Source organism: Phyllobates terribilis, unplaced genomic scaffold (assembly GCF_046119375.1).
Source record: "Phyllobates terribilis strain yellow unplaced genomic scaffold, ASM4611937v1 Scaffold_11__3_contigs__length_659146591, whole genome shotgun sequence".
Lineage (NCBI taxonomy): Eukaryota > Metazoa > Chordata > Amphibia > Anura > Dendrobatidae > Phyllobates > Phyllobates terribilis.
Window position 1 is genome coordinate 370476087 of NW_027362771.1, and position 15813 is coordinate 370491899.

Sequence of the window (15813 nt, forward strand, 5' to 3'; positions counted from 1 at the left end):
ATGCCTATGGGCAATGTTTCTTGAATGTAGATGCAGTAAAATAAAATGGGAAAACCAGTAAGCATCTAAAATTATCACAGGAAATATTATTAATATTGAGGTGACTGTAAACTACAAATTACCAGTTACTGATAGAGGAATGCTTATTTGATTGAAAGCACTAAATTGGTGCCCAATGTAATTTCACAAGTTTTTATCAAAGAGTTTTCAGTGTTTACATTGAAGACAAGTCAGTCACATAATAAACGTAAAGCTTAAAGGATAACCGTAGTTTTCATTTTTATTTCATAAATCAATAGTACAAAGGAAAATAAGAAACTTTGTAATATATCTGATCAGAGGGATCTGCTTCTTTCTCTGCCAGGACTGATCATTCTTTTTCAAAATTCTCAATTCTCAGGTAAAATCTGTATTAAATGAATACAGATTATTACATTACTGAAATAGGAGATGACAATTACTGCTGATAATATTTTATGTAGACCAGAGGGGGAGGGGTACTGCCTATAGCTCCCCCTCCTCCTCCCTCCTCCCCTTTACATAGAATCTTATCAGTAGCCACTGTCCTGTCATCTCCTATTTCAGTGATGGGAAAGTCTGTCTTCACTGAATACAGATTTTACCCGAGAATTGAGAATTTTGAAAATGACTGATGAATCCAGGAGGAGAAAAAAGCATATTTCTCTGATAAGATATATTACAACGCTGCCTATTTTCATGTGTATGCTGACTAAACTCAGATCTGCCTCTCTGGCTGAGATGTTACCTCTCTGTTGTCTAGAAGTCCAGAATCCCAGAGTGTCTATCCACCATATCCTCCTTCTCATCACGCTTCCAAAAGCTCAAAGTGGACAAAACTAACCTCATCATCTTTCCATCATCTCACCTAACTCCCCTACTTGATCTATCACAATAAATTATATCACACTTTCCCCTGTACCTGAAGTCTTCTGAGTAACCCTCAACTCTGCCCTGTCTTTCAAACCGCACATCCAAACTCTTACCACCTCCTGCCGCCTCCAGCTCAAAAACATTTCCTTTCCTTAAACCAGAATCTACTAAAATGTTAGTTCATTCCCTCATTTGCCCTCATCTGCCCTCATCATCTCCCACCTCAACTACTGCAATGTACTCCTCTGTGACCTCCCTGCTCTCGGCCTCCAGTCCGTCCTTAACTCTGCCACCCCTGTAATCCACCTCCCTCCTTGCTACTCCTCTGCAAATCCTTTAATTGACTCCCGATTCCCCTTCGTATCCAGTTCAAAGCACTGACATTGACCTAGAAAAACTGTCCATAATCTGTCACCTCCATTTACATCCAAACTAATCTCCCATTATCTTCCCATACATAATATCTGGTCCCCCCAAGACCTCTTTCTCTCCTCCACACTTATACCTTCCTCACCCAATCACCTCCAAAACTTCTTCCGAGTATCACCTATCATCTGGAATTCTGTGCCCCAACATGTCCGATTATCCACCATATTCGGAACCTTCAGACGGAATTTGAAAACCCATCTCTTCAAGAAAGCTTACAGCCTAAATTTACCCTGCTGCCACCTCACCACCACCCGAGCTGCTGCCACCTCACCACTACCAGAGCTGCTGAAATTCCCTCAACCTCTTGTCTTTTCCCCATTATCCTGTACACTCTAAGCCCGCAAAAGCAGGGCCTTCTCCTTTCTGTATCAGTCCATCATTGTTAGTTTGCTTATTGTAATTTATATTTGTATTTTGTATTTAACCCCTTCTCATGTACAGCACCTTGGAAAAAAATATTAATAATGTGTACTATTGATTTATCAAATAAAAATTAAAATGACAGTTATTCTTCAAGTTTTCACATTGTATCGAGACATGATACAAGTTCAATTTAATACTGTACAATTTCTAGAATGTTAAAAATCATGACTTATCTTGCAATAAATTACCAACATTGTTTAAACAAATTTACAAAAAGAAGAACAATAGAAACAAATGTAAGAAATTCAAAGCCTCAAACCTCGGTCAGATACCTAGATGAAGTTTTGAGCTCCTCTTTATATACGTCAATATAGGATTCCAATTCTTTTGAACTCCTCAATTTCTTGCTGCGTGAAAGTTCAGATATAAAAATCTTTGGATTCTTGAAGTCAAGGCCTTTTAAACCTGTCAAACACATTTCAATTGTTTTGCAAAATTTGGGAAAACCCCTACAAAGTAGATAACTCTAGAAAATACCTTATTTTTGTTTGCCTTTTAATCTTTCATAGCTTCAATACTATCAATCCGGAACTCACCGGTAAGAGTTAGGATGAATTATTTGGACTACAGATTTTAGAGACGACAAATCAAAATATCTTTTAGGTCTTTTAGGATAGTATTTTCCTAAAAGTCATAAGCATTAAGCATAAGCCTCATTTTCCAATCCTGTATGTACTCTGTTACAAAAACTTCATTGAAAGCAGTAGGTTCAGCAACATTGTTATATATTAGAACTGTGTGGTACATAGGGCAAATACATCTTTATTGTTTGTATTTTTTGCTTTGCTTGCTCTGATTTGCATTGTTGATGGTTTACAGGAGAAAAAAATCAGTGTTACATTTGCTCCTACAAATCATGCAGTAAAGGCACATTTCTTATGAATTTTTCAATTTTATTGGCATGGTTATTTATGCATGTAAATTCTAGAATTCCAGGTTCAACGCTGACTATTCCTAAAAACAATAAAAACATATAATAATTTTGCCGACATCCTAAAAGCAAATTACAGTATAATACAAAACAAATTGTATTGTACTTAGTTATTTACTTTAATGTTTTTTTTTAAAGTCTTATTTTTTTTCTGGGTGATATTATTTTATGTTTGTTTCTGCTAAATAACCTCCATAAGTAGTCCTGATCTCTGATATTGGGTATTTTCCTTTCATTTTCCATCTATTTTGCATGAGGAACATGAAAGAAATGGCAAATAGAAAAAAAACCACTGGACATCTCATTCATTCTTCCTTTTACTCTGCTCTGACATGATTCAAGTGCTAGATTGTTCCTCTGATTATAGAAAATTGGCAACTACATTACTTGGCAGAATATTGTGTTGCATGATGTCACTGGTTTATCGTGATTTGTGGTATAAATGTGTGCCTCCAACTCATGTGGGCGACGGCACTTTTCTAGCTTTCACTGTTCCTGCATGTCCTTAAGAGCCAGTTATTAAATTTAAAAGGATTTGTGACCTTTCCCTGATTGAAAGTGTTTCTCAAAAATGTCCTAATAGAAACTAAATCTGGACAAGGCCGCATTTGAAGCACATACCGTTCGAGTGTAATGGGCCATTTTGTATATATACAGTATATTGGTTGCACTACATGTATAAAAATAAATTTAACTACACAAAAGTGTGAATAACCACAAATTTATAAATTTTATTAATACAGAAAAAGTAGAAAGTTCACGACAAACGTATATATAAGACTTATAGGAGGGGCTAATAGCTATTGTGACAAAGTCACTGGCAGAATACTGAAAGGAAGATATGTTTCACTGAGGCTGTTAGCTTCAGTGTTGTGAAACATGGAAGTTTCTCCTGCATAGTAGGTGCAGAGAGGGTTAAAGCTCCATTTGCAAAGGGCACGTTTTATAGGTGGATGGCTCCAGTGCGGGCGGGAGGCCATCCACCATATCTCCACCCCAGGGTGGGGTCTGAGCTTTAAATAGCCAGCCTTTTCACTCAGGTGGTGTTCATTGTGAGGAAGCTAGCTCCTGAGAGAGAGAAGCTTGTGTTTGTGCTAAAACTGGATCATGTGCTCCTGCTAACCCTGAGTGGCCGGACCTGAATTAAGGACTGTTCTGTACCTTTTTCCTTTTTGTTTCCTGTTATGCCAAAAAGGCTATGTTTATGTTATGCACTTGACCGTGGTAATTGTATAAATGCCTAAGTGGATAAATAAATACACTGCATATGCATATTACAAAAATAACATGCCATAGAATATAAAGATAGCATATGATGCAAGACTCCGGAACTCCGACGTACGTTTCACCCTTGGCTTTCTCAAGGAGTTTATTTGATAGTCATATGCTGCATTTCAATTTCCATGTTAAATAATGTAATGAGAACATAGCTATTAGCCCCTCCCATACGTCTTATATATACGTTTGTCTTAAACTTTCTATTTCTTTTGTGTCTTGCACCCCACAATTTTAATATATATTTTAATGTATTAATAAAATCTATCTACTCCTTTTAATATATTTTTTTTTGTGGATATTCACACTTTTGTGTAGTTATATATATTTTTCGTGAATACCTACTTAACAATGATCATTTTTTCTTATTTGGATGTGTATTCTGATGTACAAAAATAAGTCATACTGTAGTCAGAGGGCACCATGATGAATGGATGGCAAGAAGAATAAAGTTCTTTCACTAAGATAATAGACATAGGCCAGATACTTTTGTCAATTTCCTTCCAGTCATAGCACACATTTTCTCTGAATAATGAAAAGCTGATGTGGAAATATTACAAGACTAGAGGATCTGGTACTACTTTGTTTTCAACGACTGGGAGCTGGCCTAGAGAAATGTCTCACCAGAGGATCTTTGGCTTAACACACATGGGTGATTTTGTTACATCAACTGAGGCACTGTTCAGAATCACAGTCACATTTTACTGTCAGTAGCTTGTGATGTTTCATCCTTATTTTTATCCAGATCACAGAAATGTAGGATTGTAGCCATCTCAACATATATTAAGCCTCCAGCATTCACAAATAGATCTGCTTAATTGTGCATGATAAACCCAGCTTGGGAATTCCAAGAATTCCAATATAATGTGCAATCTATTATGTTCTCTAAATAAAATATGATGGTCAATGGAATCAATTGCAATCACCTTCTCGCTCATCTTAGTATGTGTTGTCTTATATACAGAAGACTGACATAGTTTTAGGTCAGAAGTGCAGATGGTTGTAAAACAAAAGTAAAAATAGTACTGTAATAATATTAAAGGCAACACTTTACAATGGCTTAAAGGGGTTGTTCGGTCTAAAATGAAAAGTCTGCAGTCGCTGTGTCACTGCCGACTTATGAATCTACCCAGCGCACGCACTGTGCCTGTTGAGGCTTCGCTGGTATCTGATCCAGGAATGGCGGTGATGTATGCAATATGCATACTCCCGGCCAGAGCCTATCTATTCGGCACAGCCTTGCTCAATGAAAGTTTATGGATCGAGGCCGCGCCCACTAGGCGGGTTCTGCCCTGGAGTATGCATAACTCATACACATTCAGAACATACAGGAAACCCATGCAAACACAGAGAGAACATACAAATTCCTTGCACGTGTTGTCCTTGGTAGGATTTGAACCCAGGACCCCAGCGTTGCATGCAGCTGTGCTACCCATTGAACCACCAAGCTGTCCATAGCTAATAGAACAGGGTCCTGAACAGAGGATCCACTCTCTATGTCTATATATCACAATAGAACATGACTCACTTTCTAAAACACCTTCATTAACACTCCATCATAAGGTTGCATTTTCAATATATTTTTTTCCTGGTAATAATCAGTATTATGCATTTAGATTATTTTGTTTGTTAAAGAAATGAAATCTTTGGAATTCAAGAGACTGAGAACTTAAGGACCTCTTGCATTTGGTTTCTCCAGTAATTTTGCTATGAGCCGTCCACATCAAGAACTGCAGCAGTGGTTCAGATATATATTTGATGAATATTAAAAATGCATTTCTGTAATGCTAATAAATGTGTGATTTTATTGTTTTTACTAAATTATGTTTAGAAAATCATTCAAGATAACTGACATACATAGACATGAATACTGTAGTTTGATCTTCACTTCTTCATGGGATTTTCATTAGGGCTCATACACTGGAATGAATTTAAAGTATTTGAGAGCACATCCCAGCAGATATGTCTTCTAGAGTGCCTAATCTGGCACATTGCTGATCTCAATAACAGAAGACTTAGCTTAGTTTTATTGCCTCAGGGTAACAGATTCTCAATTCTCATAACAGATTCATTTAGTCATAACTACATCGCTTGTGAATAAACATAATCTGATGATACAGATGCTACAGAGTTTACCTGCCGTACATGAAAAACAGCTGTAAGTACACCACCTGTTCTCAGGTTTTTTTTGTATATACTGTACAGAACTCATTGTTTATTGGTCTGTTTAAGGTTAAACATGTGTCACTATTTGTTACAACGGTAGTCTGTAGAGCTGATCGAATATTTTCAAATTTGTCAAGTTCGACTAATTTTTTCCAAAAATTTGATTCGCTGTGAATTGCTAGATTGCAAAGCGTCCAGTTGCCCTGAAAAGACGTGAAACACTCTGCGATCTCTTAGGACTGTATCCCACCCCTTTTAAACTATTTAACACAAAGACAACCTTAGTAATATCAAAGTCACCTCACCATTGAAATGGTAGTAACCAACATGCCATTTATTAACACAGCTCCCTTTCAGACCTTTCATGTTTTAAAAATTGTCAAAAAATTATCCCTGTTATCTGGACATTGCAAAACACTGACTCAAATGGACAATGTCACTGTCAGAGGTAACATCATACTATTGTGACAGATGAACAATGTGCCATGTATTCCACAACGCCCTCCGCCACCTCCTTACTAATACACTAGCTGGAGGCAAAGCAGGCCAATTTTTGACATGCATTTGGAATTACTACTGCTCGGACCGCTGGTGCTAGTGATGGTGGTGCTAGTGCTAGAGGCTCCCACATTTTTAGCCGTAGTATTGTTTTTTTTCCTTTTACACCACCTGGACCTTTGCCATTTTTTCTTTTAACATACATCTTCTATAACACTGTAATTAACTTTTTTTGAGCCTCAATTATTCAACTCAAAAATGTCAAAATTCAAGTCAAAAATGTAACAAGGAATGCTCTATAGATAGATACACATGAAGAAAGCAAAATGTGACAGCAGGCTGCAGTATAGATTTGACATTTATGGTTATTACGTTGGACTAGTAAAACAGGTGTGCAAAACAGACATGCAGTTAAATGTCTACATTTTCTTAAAAATAATTCCAGACTTCCTGTTCCTGCCCTGGCTGCTGCAGTGGTATTGGAAATCAGCTCCCACAAACCCTGCCATTAAAGCGACTAATCCAGAGCCGCCGAGCCTGCCCGAGGTCCAGAATAACCACAGGAACAGAGGGGGAAGTGACCGGCATGGACAGGTACTTGCTGCGGAGTACGGGGACTGGAGATGGCCCCGGGAACCGTGGAGTTGAATCGCTCCATCAGGAGAGTGTCATGGTGCTGGTAGAGAAGACTCCCCGCCCCGCTAGGAGGGATGCTGCCAGAGAACAGAGAGGAGCACGGCAGGAAGGGGGAGAGGCAGACAACGGGCAAGAGAGACAGTGAGGAGATAAAAAGAAAGTCCTGGATGCAACACCGGAGGCTTATATAACAGCAGGAGACTGCCTAACAGAAGGCACCATGGAAGACTATGAGGGAGATAACAATGTGGCCTTTAGTGCAGAGTTGGGGGAGGAGCAAACTCCTCATGCTGAGAATGCCTGGCAGAGAGAACACAGCCAGAGCACTACTGATTCAGCCTTATCAGCCTGGGCTGAAGGAGGTACAGAGCATAGAATGACCAGCTCTGAGCCCAAAGAGAAACGCAGAGGCTTTAACATTGGGAACAAACCCCATGAGTGCATCATAGACTATGACAAAATGGCCAGCGAAGTCGCATCACGTATATCACAGGACATTAAACAGGTCATAACCTCAGCAATACAAGCCTCCCTGTCTAAGATGGAGGCAAGATTTGAGATGCAGGACAATAAGATGCATGAGGCTGAACAGCGAATAGCAGACTCAGAGGATGTAATAACTAGAGATGAGCGTTGTTCTACTCGAACTGTTCGCCAATCTCAAATTCGAGCTGTTTTGGGCGGTGTTCGAGCCGGTCGGCGAACACGAACAATTTGAGAAAAATTCGGCTGTTCGAGGTTATGTTCGATAACTGTTCGTGCACCAAAATCATAACTGGATTTTTTCTCAGTAATGATGAAAATTAATGTTAATACGCAGTTTGAGTGTACAGCGGGGCGGGGGGAGGGGCAGGGGATGGATCTCTGCAGGAACAATGAAGATCTCCATTTTTTTTTCTCTTTCCCGCATTTGCAGTGGGGAGGTGCAATCTGTCAGCCTATCAGCAGCGCACACACGGAGCGAAATGCTTTTTTTCACACAAGCAAGGGCATGTGTGATTGGCAGTGTATGTCACATGTCCTTGCCCTATAAGACCAAGCCATTTTCCCCGTCGCCACCATTTTCTCACTGCTGCAGCTGCGTGTTAGACGGCACCGCTGTTGCTGTGTGCGCTATACCTTGTTAATTTCAAGCCAATTTTCGCACAAATATACAGATAGCTTGGGAGTAGGGAATAGTTGTGATTGCAGTCCTTTTAAGGACTAGGTTACAGCATTTCCTACGACTTTTATCAGGCAGGTCTGTGCTCTTAAATAGATAGATTGTGGGAGTAAAGATTAATTGTAATTGGAGTCCTTTTCAGGACTAGGTTACATCAGTTCCTATCAGTTTTTGCCAGGCAGGTCTGTGCCAGTGCTGTGCAAGTTTTTTTCACAGCATTTGGCTGAATCTAGCAAAGCTAATCCTTTTTGGCCTATTGCAGAGTGTGTTAGTCAGTGGAGTAGCCTATCTGTGTTGCAAGATATACCACCTGTGTATAGAATACCAATTTTTTTACTGCACCTAGTGAAGTAAAATCTTTTGGGCATAGCATCATTCTATTAGTCCATCTATACTGACCTCCATCAGGTTGCAAACTGAATATAATTTTTTTCTGCATCTAGCTCTGAAAAAATATTTGAGCTTCTAGCAGTGTGTGGGACTTGGTCTATTAGTCCATCTATACTGACCTCCATCAGGTTGCAAATTAAAAATAATTTTTTTCTTCATTTATCTCTGAAAAAATATTTGGGCTTCTAGCAGCGTGTGGGACTTGTTCTATTAGTCCATCTATACTGACCTCCATCAGGTTGCAAATTAAAAATATTTTTTTTCTGCATCTAGCTCTGAAAAAATATTTGGGCTTCTAGCAGTGTGTGGGACTTGGTCTATTAGTCCATCTATACTGACCTCCATCAGGTTGCAAATTAAAAATACTTTTTTTCTGCATCTAGCTCTGAAAAAATATTTGGGCTTCTAGCAGTGTGTGGGACTTGGTCTATTAGTCCATCTATACTGACCTCCATCAGGTTGCAAATTGAATAAAAAAATTTTCTGCATCTAGCTCTGAAAAATATTTGGGCTTCTAGCGGTGTGTGGGACTTGGTCTATTAGTCCATCTATACTGACCTCCATCAGGTTGCAAATTAAAAATAATTTTTTTCTGCATCTATCTCTGAAAAAATATTTGGGCTTCTAGCAGTGTGTGGGACTTGGTCTATTAGTCCATCTATACTGACCTCCATCAGGTTGCAAATTAAAAATAATTTTTTTCTTCATTTAGCTCTGAAAAAATATTTGGGCTTCTAGCAGTGTGTGGGACTTGTTCTATTAGTCCTTCTATACTGACCTCCAGCAGGTTGCAAATTGAATATATTTTTTTTCTGCATCTAGCTCTGAAAAAATATTTGGGCTTCTAGCGGTGTGTGGGACTTGGTCTATTAGTCCATCTATACTGACCTCCATCAGGTTGCAAATTAAAAATAATTTTTTTCTGCATCTAGCTCTGAAAAAATATTTGGGCTTCTAGCAGTGTGTGGGACTTGGTCTATTAGTCCATCTATACTGACCTCCATCAGGTTGCAAATTAAAAATAATTTTTTTCTGCATCTAGCGCTGAAAAAATATTTGGGCTTCTAGCAGTGTGTGGGACTTGGTCTATTAGTCCATCTATACTGACCTCCATCAGGTTGCAAATTGAATAAAAAAAATTTCTGCATCTAGCTCTGAAAAAATATTTGGGCTTCTAGCGGTGTGTGGGACTTGGTCTATTAGTCCATCTATACTGACCTCCATCAGGTTGCAAATTAAAAATATTTTTTTTCTGCATCTAGCTCTGAAAAAATATTTGGGCTTCTAGCAGTGTGTGGGACTTGGTCTATTAGTCCATCTATACTGACCTCCATCAGGTTGCAAATTAAAAATAATTTTTTTCTTCATTTAGCTCTGAAAAAATATTTGGGCTTCTAGCAGTGTGTGGGACTTGTTCTATTAGTCCTTCTATACTGACCTCCAGCAGGTTGCAAATTGAATATAATTTTTTTCTGCATCTAGCTCTGAAAAAATATTTGGGCTTCTAGCGGTGTGTGGGACTTGGTCTATTAGTCCATCTATACTGACCTCCATCAGGTTGCAAATTAAAAATAATTTTTTTCTGCATCTAGCTCTGAAAAAATATTTGGGCTTCTAGCAGTGTGTGGGACTTGGTCTATTAGTCCATCTATACTGACCTCCATCAGGTTGCAAATTAAAAATAATTTTTTTCTGCATCTAGCTCTGAAAAAATATTTGGGCTTCTAGCAGTGTGTGGGACTTGGTCTATTAGTCCATCTATACTGACCTCCATCAGGTTGCAAATTGAATAAAAAAATTTTCTGCATCTAGCTCTGAAAAAATATTTGGGCTTCTAGCGGTGTGTGGGACTTGGTCTATTAGTCCATCTATACTGACCTCCATCAGGTTGCAAATTAAAAATAATTTTTTTCTGCATCTAGCTCTGAAAAAATATTTGGGCTTCTAGCAGTGTGTGGGACTTGGTCTATTAGTCCATCTATACTGACCTCCATCAGGTTGCAAATTAAAAATAATTTTTTTCTTCATTTAGCTCTGAAAAAATATTTGGGCTTCTAGCAGTGTGTGGGACTTGTTCTATTAGTCCTTCTATACTGACCTCCAGCAGGTTGCAAATTGAATATAATTTTTTTCTGCATCTAGCTCTGAAAAAATATTTGGGCTTCTAGCGGTGTGTGGGACTTGGTCTATTAGTCCATCTATACTGACCTCCATCAGGTTGCAAATTAAAAATATTTTTTTTCTGCATCTAGCTCTGAAAAAATATTTGGGCTTCTAGCAGTGTGTGGGACTTGGTCTATTAGTCCATCTATACTGACCTCCATCAGGTTGCAAATTAAAAATAATTTTTTTCTGCATCTAGCTCTGAAAAAATATTTGGGCTTCTAGCAGTGTGTGGGACTTGGTCTATTAGTCCATCTATACTGACCTCCATCAGGTTGCAAATTGAATAAAAAAAATTTCTGCATCTAGCTCTGAAAAAATATTTGGGCTTCTAGCGGTGTGTGGGACTTGGTCTATTAGTCCATCTATACTGACCTCCATCAGGTTGCAAATTAAAAATAATTTTTTTCTGCATCTAGCTCTGAAAAAATATTTGGGCTTCTAGTAGTGTGTGGGACTTGGTCTATTAGTCCATCTATACTGACCTCCATCAGGTTGCAAATTAAAAATAATTTTTTTCTTCATTTATCTCTGAAAAAATATTTGGGCTTCTAGCAGCGTGTGGGACTTGTTCTATTAGTCCATCTATACTGACCTCCATCAGGTTGCAAATTAAAAATAATTTTTTTCTGCATCTAGCTCTGAAAAAATATTTGGGCTTCTAGCAGTGTGTGGGACTTGGTCTATTAGTCCATCTATACTGACCTCCATCAGGTTGCAAATTAAAAATACATTTTTTCTTCATTTAGCTCTGAAAAAATATTTGGGCTTCTAGCAGTGTGTGGGACTTGTTCTATTAGTCCTTCTATACTGACCTCCAGCAGGTTGCAAATTGAATATAATTTTTTTCTGCATCTAGCTCTGAAAAAATATTTGGGCTTCTAGCGGTGTGTGGGACTTGGTCTATTAGTCCATCTATACTGACCTCCATCAGGTTGCAAATTAAAAATAATTTTTTTCTGCATCTAGCTCTGAAAAAATATTTGGGCTTCTAGCAGTGTGTGGGACTTGGTCTATTAGTCCATCTATACTGACCTCCATCAGGTTGCAAATTAAAAATAATTTTTTTCTGCATCTAGCTCTGAAAAAATATTTGGGCTTCTAGCAGTGTGTGGGACTTGGTCTATTAGTCCATCTATACTGACCTCCATCAGGTTGCAAATTGAATAAAAAAATTTTCTGCATCTAGCTCTGAAAAAATATTTGGGCTTCTAGCGGTGTGTGGGACTTGGTCTATTAGTCCATCTATACTGACCTCCATCAGGTTGCAAATTAAAAATAATTTTTTTCTGCATCTAACCCAGCCAATAGTTTTGGCCTAATACCACAGTTTGGCCACTCAGCTCTGCTCGGTTACCATCCATTGTTTTTTTGTGCAAACAACTCCAGAGTTGTGAATTAGTTAACCACCAAAATGAGTGGAAAAAGGCCTGCTGCTGGTGGAAAGGGGAATAGGCGTGTTGGGAAGGGGAAAAAAGGTTGTGTCCGTGGGGTAGGTGCAGAAGAAAGACCATCTTCCAGCCAAACTAAAATGTCTACTTCTTTTAGCGGACAATGTGATAAGATCCCTTTCTTACGGCCACGCCAATCGCTACAAATTCCAGATGAGGCACAAAAACAGCAGGTGCTTCAACGGATATCAAGTGCTCCTTTAAGTGGGCTCTCCTCCACATCAAGTTCAACATCACAAATACTCCAGTCCTCAAAGGTGTCACCCAAATCGCACTTGCTTCCTCACAGCTCCCAAATCTCCAGCTGCCCGTCTGAGTATGAGGTAGAACAGATGGTTGAGTCTGCAGAGCTGTTTACTCATACTATAGCCTGGGAATCAGAGGTCGACTCCAGCGCTTCTGTGAATCCAGACGAGGAAATGATCTGCACTGATGCCCAGAATCTTTATGAGTCGGATCCAGGACCAGACGCAGAAGGTTCTGACCATAATGTAGACCCTCATTCCCAAACTGTAACTCCTGTTGGTGGAGACAATGAGGAAGACGATGATAAGACTCAAATACCTGATTGGAGCGACAACTTTAGTTTTTTGTCAGGGCAGGAACAGGTTGGCTCTGAGGACGACGGGTGTGATAACGCACAGGGTGATGATGATGAGGTCGGAGATCCCACTTACTGTCAACCCACAGTCAGCCAAGAGATGAGGTCAGCAGAGGAGGTGGAGGAAGATGCTAGTGACGACGAGGTCAGGTTGCGCCTTCCTGGACAGAGACGTAGTACTGGAAGCACGTCAACAACTGCATCCTCAAACACAACTCTGCCTCTCACCACAAGTCGTGGTGGCTCTTCAGGTCGCATGGGTGCTAAGCCTTGCATAGCCTGGGCATTTTTTCAGATCGATAAAGATGACCCAACTCGTGTTATCTGTAACATTTGTCAGCAAAAGCTAAGTAGAGGCCAAAAAATACATAGTTTGAGTACTTCATGCATGAACCGGCACATGGACATGAAGCATAAGTTGCAGTGGGAAGCTCAGTGTGCTACAATGCGGCCTAGCCGGCCGGGCCAACCACCGTCTGCCATATCTTGTGCATCCGCGGCCTCTTCATCCTCTGTGACTGGGGGGACAGCAGTCACACCTGTTTTGGGGCGCAGACCTGCCACCTCTTTACCCGCAACAGCCAGCGTGATTGGCAGGTCATCATTTTCTTTGGAGGTGGTAACACCAGCTGGTCTTGAGCGCTGTCCGACATCGATAGCACCACCTTTGGATCAAGGCAACCTAACATGTCCGCCTGCATCTTCCTCACAGACCGGCAGTTTGCCGGGGACACCCTTATCAACCCCGTCTAAGCACAATAGCCAGCCCTCGGTCCCTCAGATGTGGACAAGTAAAAGACCATTTCCTCCTAGCCATGAGAAAGCTAAGAGGTTGAATTTCACCATCTGCAAGCTCTTGGCTACAGAAATGCTGCCTTTCCGCCTGGTGGACACAGAGGATTTTCGAGACCTTATGTCCGTCGCAGTGCCCCAGTACCAGATGCCCAGTCGGCACTACTTCTCAAAGAAAGGTGTGCCTGCGCTCCACCAGCATGTCGCACACAACATCACCGCTTCTTTGAGAAACTCTGTGTGTGACAGGGTGCATTTCACCACAGACACTTGGACGAGTAGGCATGGACAGGGGCGTTACATGTCGCTGACTGGGCACTGGGTAACTATGGTGACAGCAGGACAAGGGGCTGCTGTCCAAGTCTTGCCGTCCCCACGAGTTGTGCGTAAGTCCTCTTTATGTCATAGTTCCTCCACTGCTTCTGCCTCCTCAACCTCCTCTCGGTCTTCCACCTGCACCCAAAGCCTGTCTGGTCATGCCACAAGCTTTCTAACTGCGCAGAAGGGATCCTGCACACCTCCTTACTATGCTGGCAGTAGGGCTCAACGTCATCAGGCGGTTTTTACATTGAAATGTCTGGGAAATGTGAGTCACACAGCTGAGGAGTTGTGGTCAGCTCTGGAGAACCAATTTCATGAATGATTGTCTCCACTGGACCTGAAACCAGGGAAGGCCGTGTGCGACAATGCTGCAAACCTGGGTGCGGCCCTTCGCCGGGGCAATGTCACACACGTGCCTTGTATGGCTCACGTGTTGAACCTGGTTGTCCAGCAATTTTTAGCCCACTATCCCAGACTAGATGGCCTTCTGCAGAGGGCACGGTCGCTGTGTGCTCACTTCCGCCGTTCGCATCCCGCAGCTCAGCGACTTACATCTCTACAGAAGTCGTTGGGCCTGCCACTTCACCGGCTAAAATGCGATGTGCCTACCCGGTGGAATTCAACTCTGCACATGTTGCAGCGACTGTGGCAGCACCGACAAGCCCTGGTGCAATACGTTCTGACGTATAGCCTGGGCCAACGAGATTCAGAGGTGGGGCAAATCACGCTGGAGGAGTGGTCTCAGATCAGGGACCTATGCACCCTTCTGCACAGTTTTGAAATGGCGACGAAGATGTTTAGTGCTGACGATGTCATTATCATGACTATTCCGGTGATTTACATGCTGGAGCACATGTTAAACAGAATTCGGAGTCAGGTGGTGGCACAAGAGGAGGTGGAGGAAGTAGAGGAGGAGGAGTTGTATGCGGAAGGGCTAACATCTGCAAGGTCCAGACGGTCGGCAGCACCAAGGCGGCAGGCATGTGAGGGTGGGGGAGATGATTTTACCAGGGCGCATGGTAGCAGCCAAACTAGTGAGGAAGGTGCAGGAGCCCAGGAAGAAGTGGAGGACGAACTGATGGAAGACTCATCAGATGAGGGAGACCTTGATCACATTTCTGTTGTGCGAGGTTGGGGGGAGAGGACAGAGGAAGGAAGCATGATTGTTACCTCGCCACCAACACAACAGGGACTTGGTGCTCCTGGATGCGCAACACACATGAGTGCCTTCTTGCTGCACTACCTGCAACATGACCCTCGAATTGTGAGAATTAGAAATAATCCTGACTACTGGGTTGCCACACTGTTAGATCCCCGGTACAAAAGTAAATTTGCAGAAATTATTCCTGCCATAGAAAGGGATGCACGCATGCAGGAGTATCAGCAGAGACTGTTGCAGAATCTTACATGTGCTTTTCCACAAAATACCAGTGGTGCACGTAGTGAATCTCACAGTTCCAACTTGCCAACCGTGGGACCGTCAAGTGTTCAGCACTCAAACCGTAACAGAACCACAGTATCTGCTGGTAACATCAATTTTGCGGAATCATTTCACCACTTTTTTAGCCCATCCTTTGCAAGGCCACAGGAGACAAGAAGTCTGACACATAGTCAACGCCTAGAGACGATGGTACAGGAGTATCTCCAAGTAAACATTGAAGCCATGACTGTGTCACTGGACCCT

At 41.2% G+C, this 15813-nt stretch overlaps 1 protein-coding gene across 2 annotated transcripts in view; it reads left to right on the top strand.

Annotated features, from left to right (window-relative positions):
- APBA2 (amyloid beta precursor protein binding family A member 2) overlaps nt 1–15813 on the top strand; it is a 699615-nt gene that overhangs the window by 146646 nt on the left and 537156 nt on the right. The window lies entirely within an intron of this gene.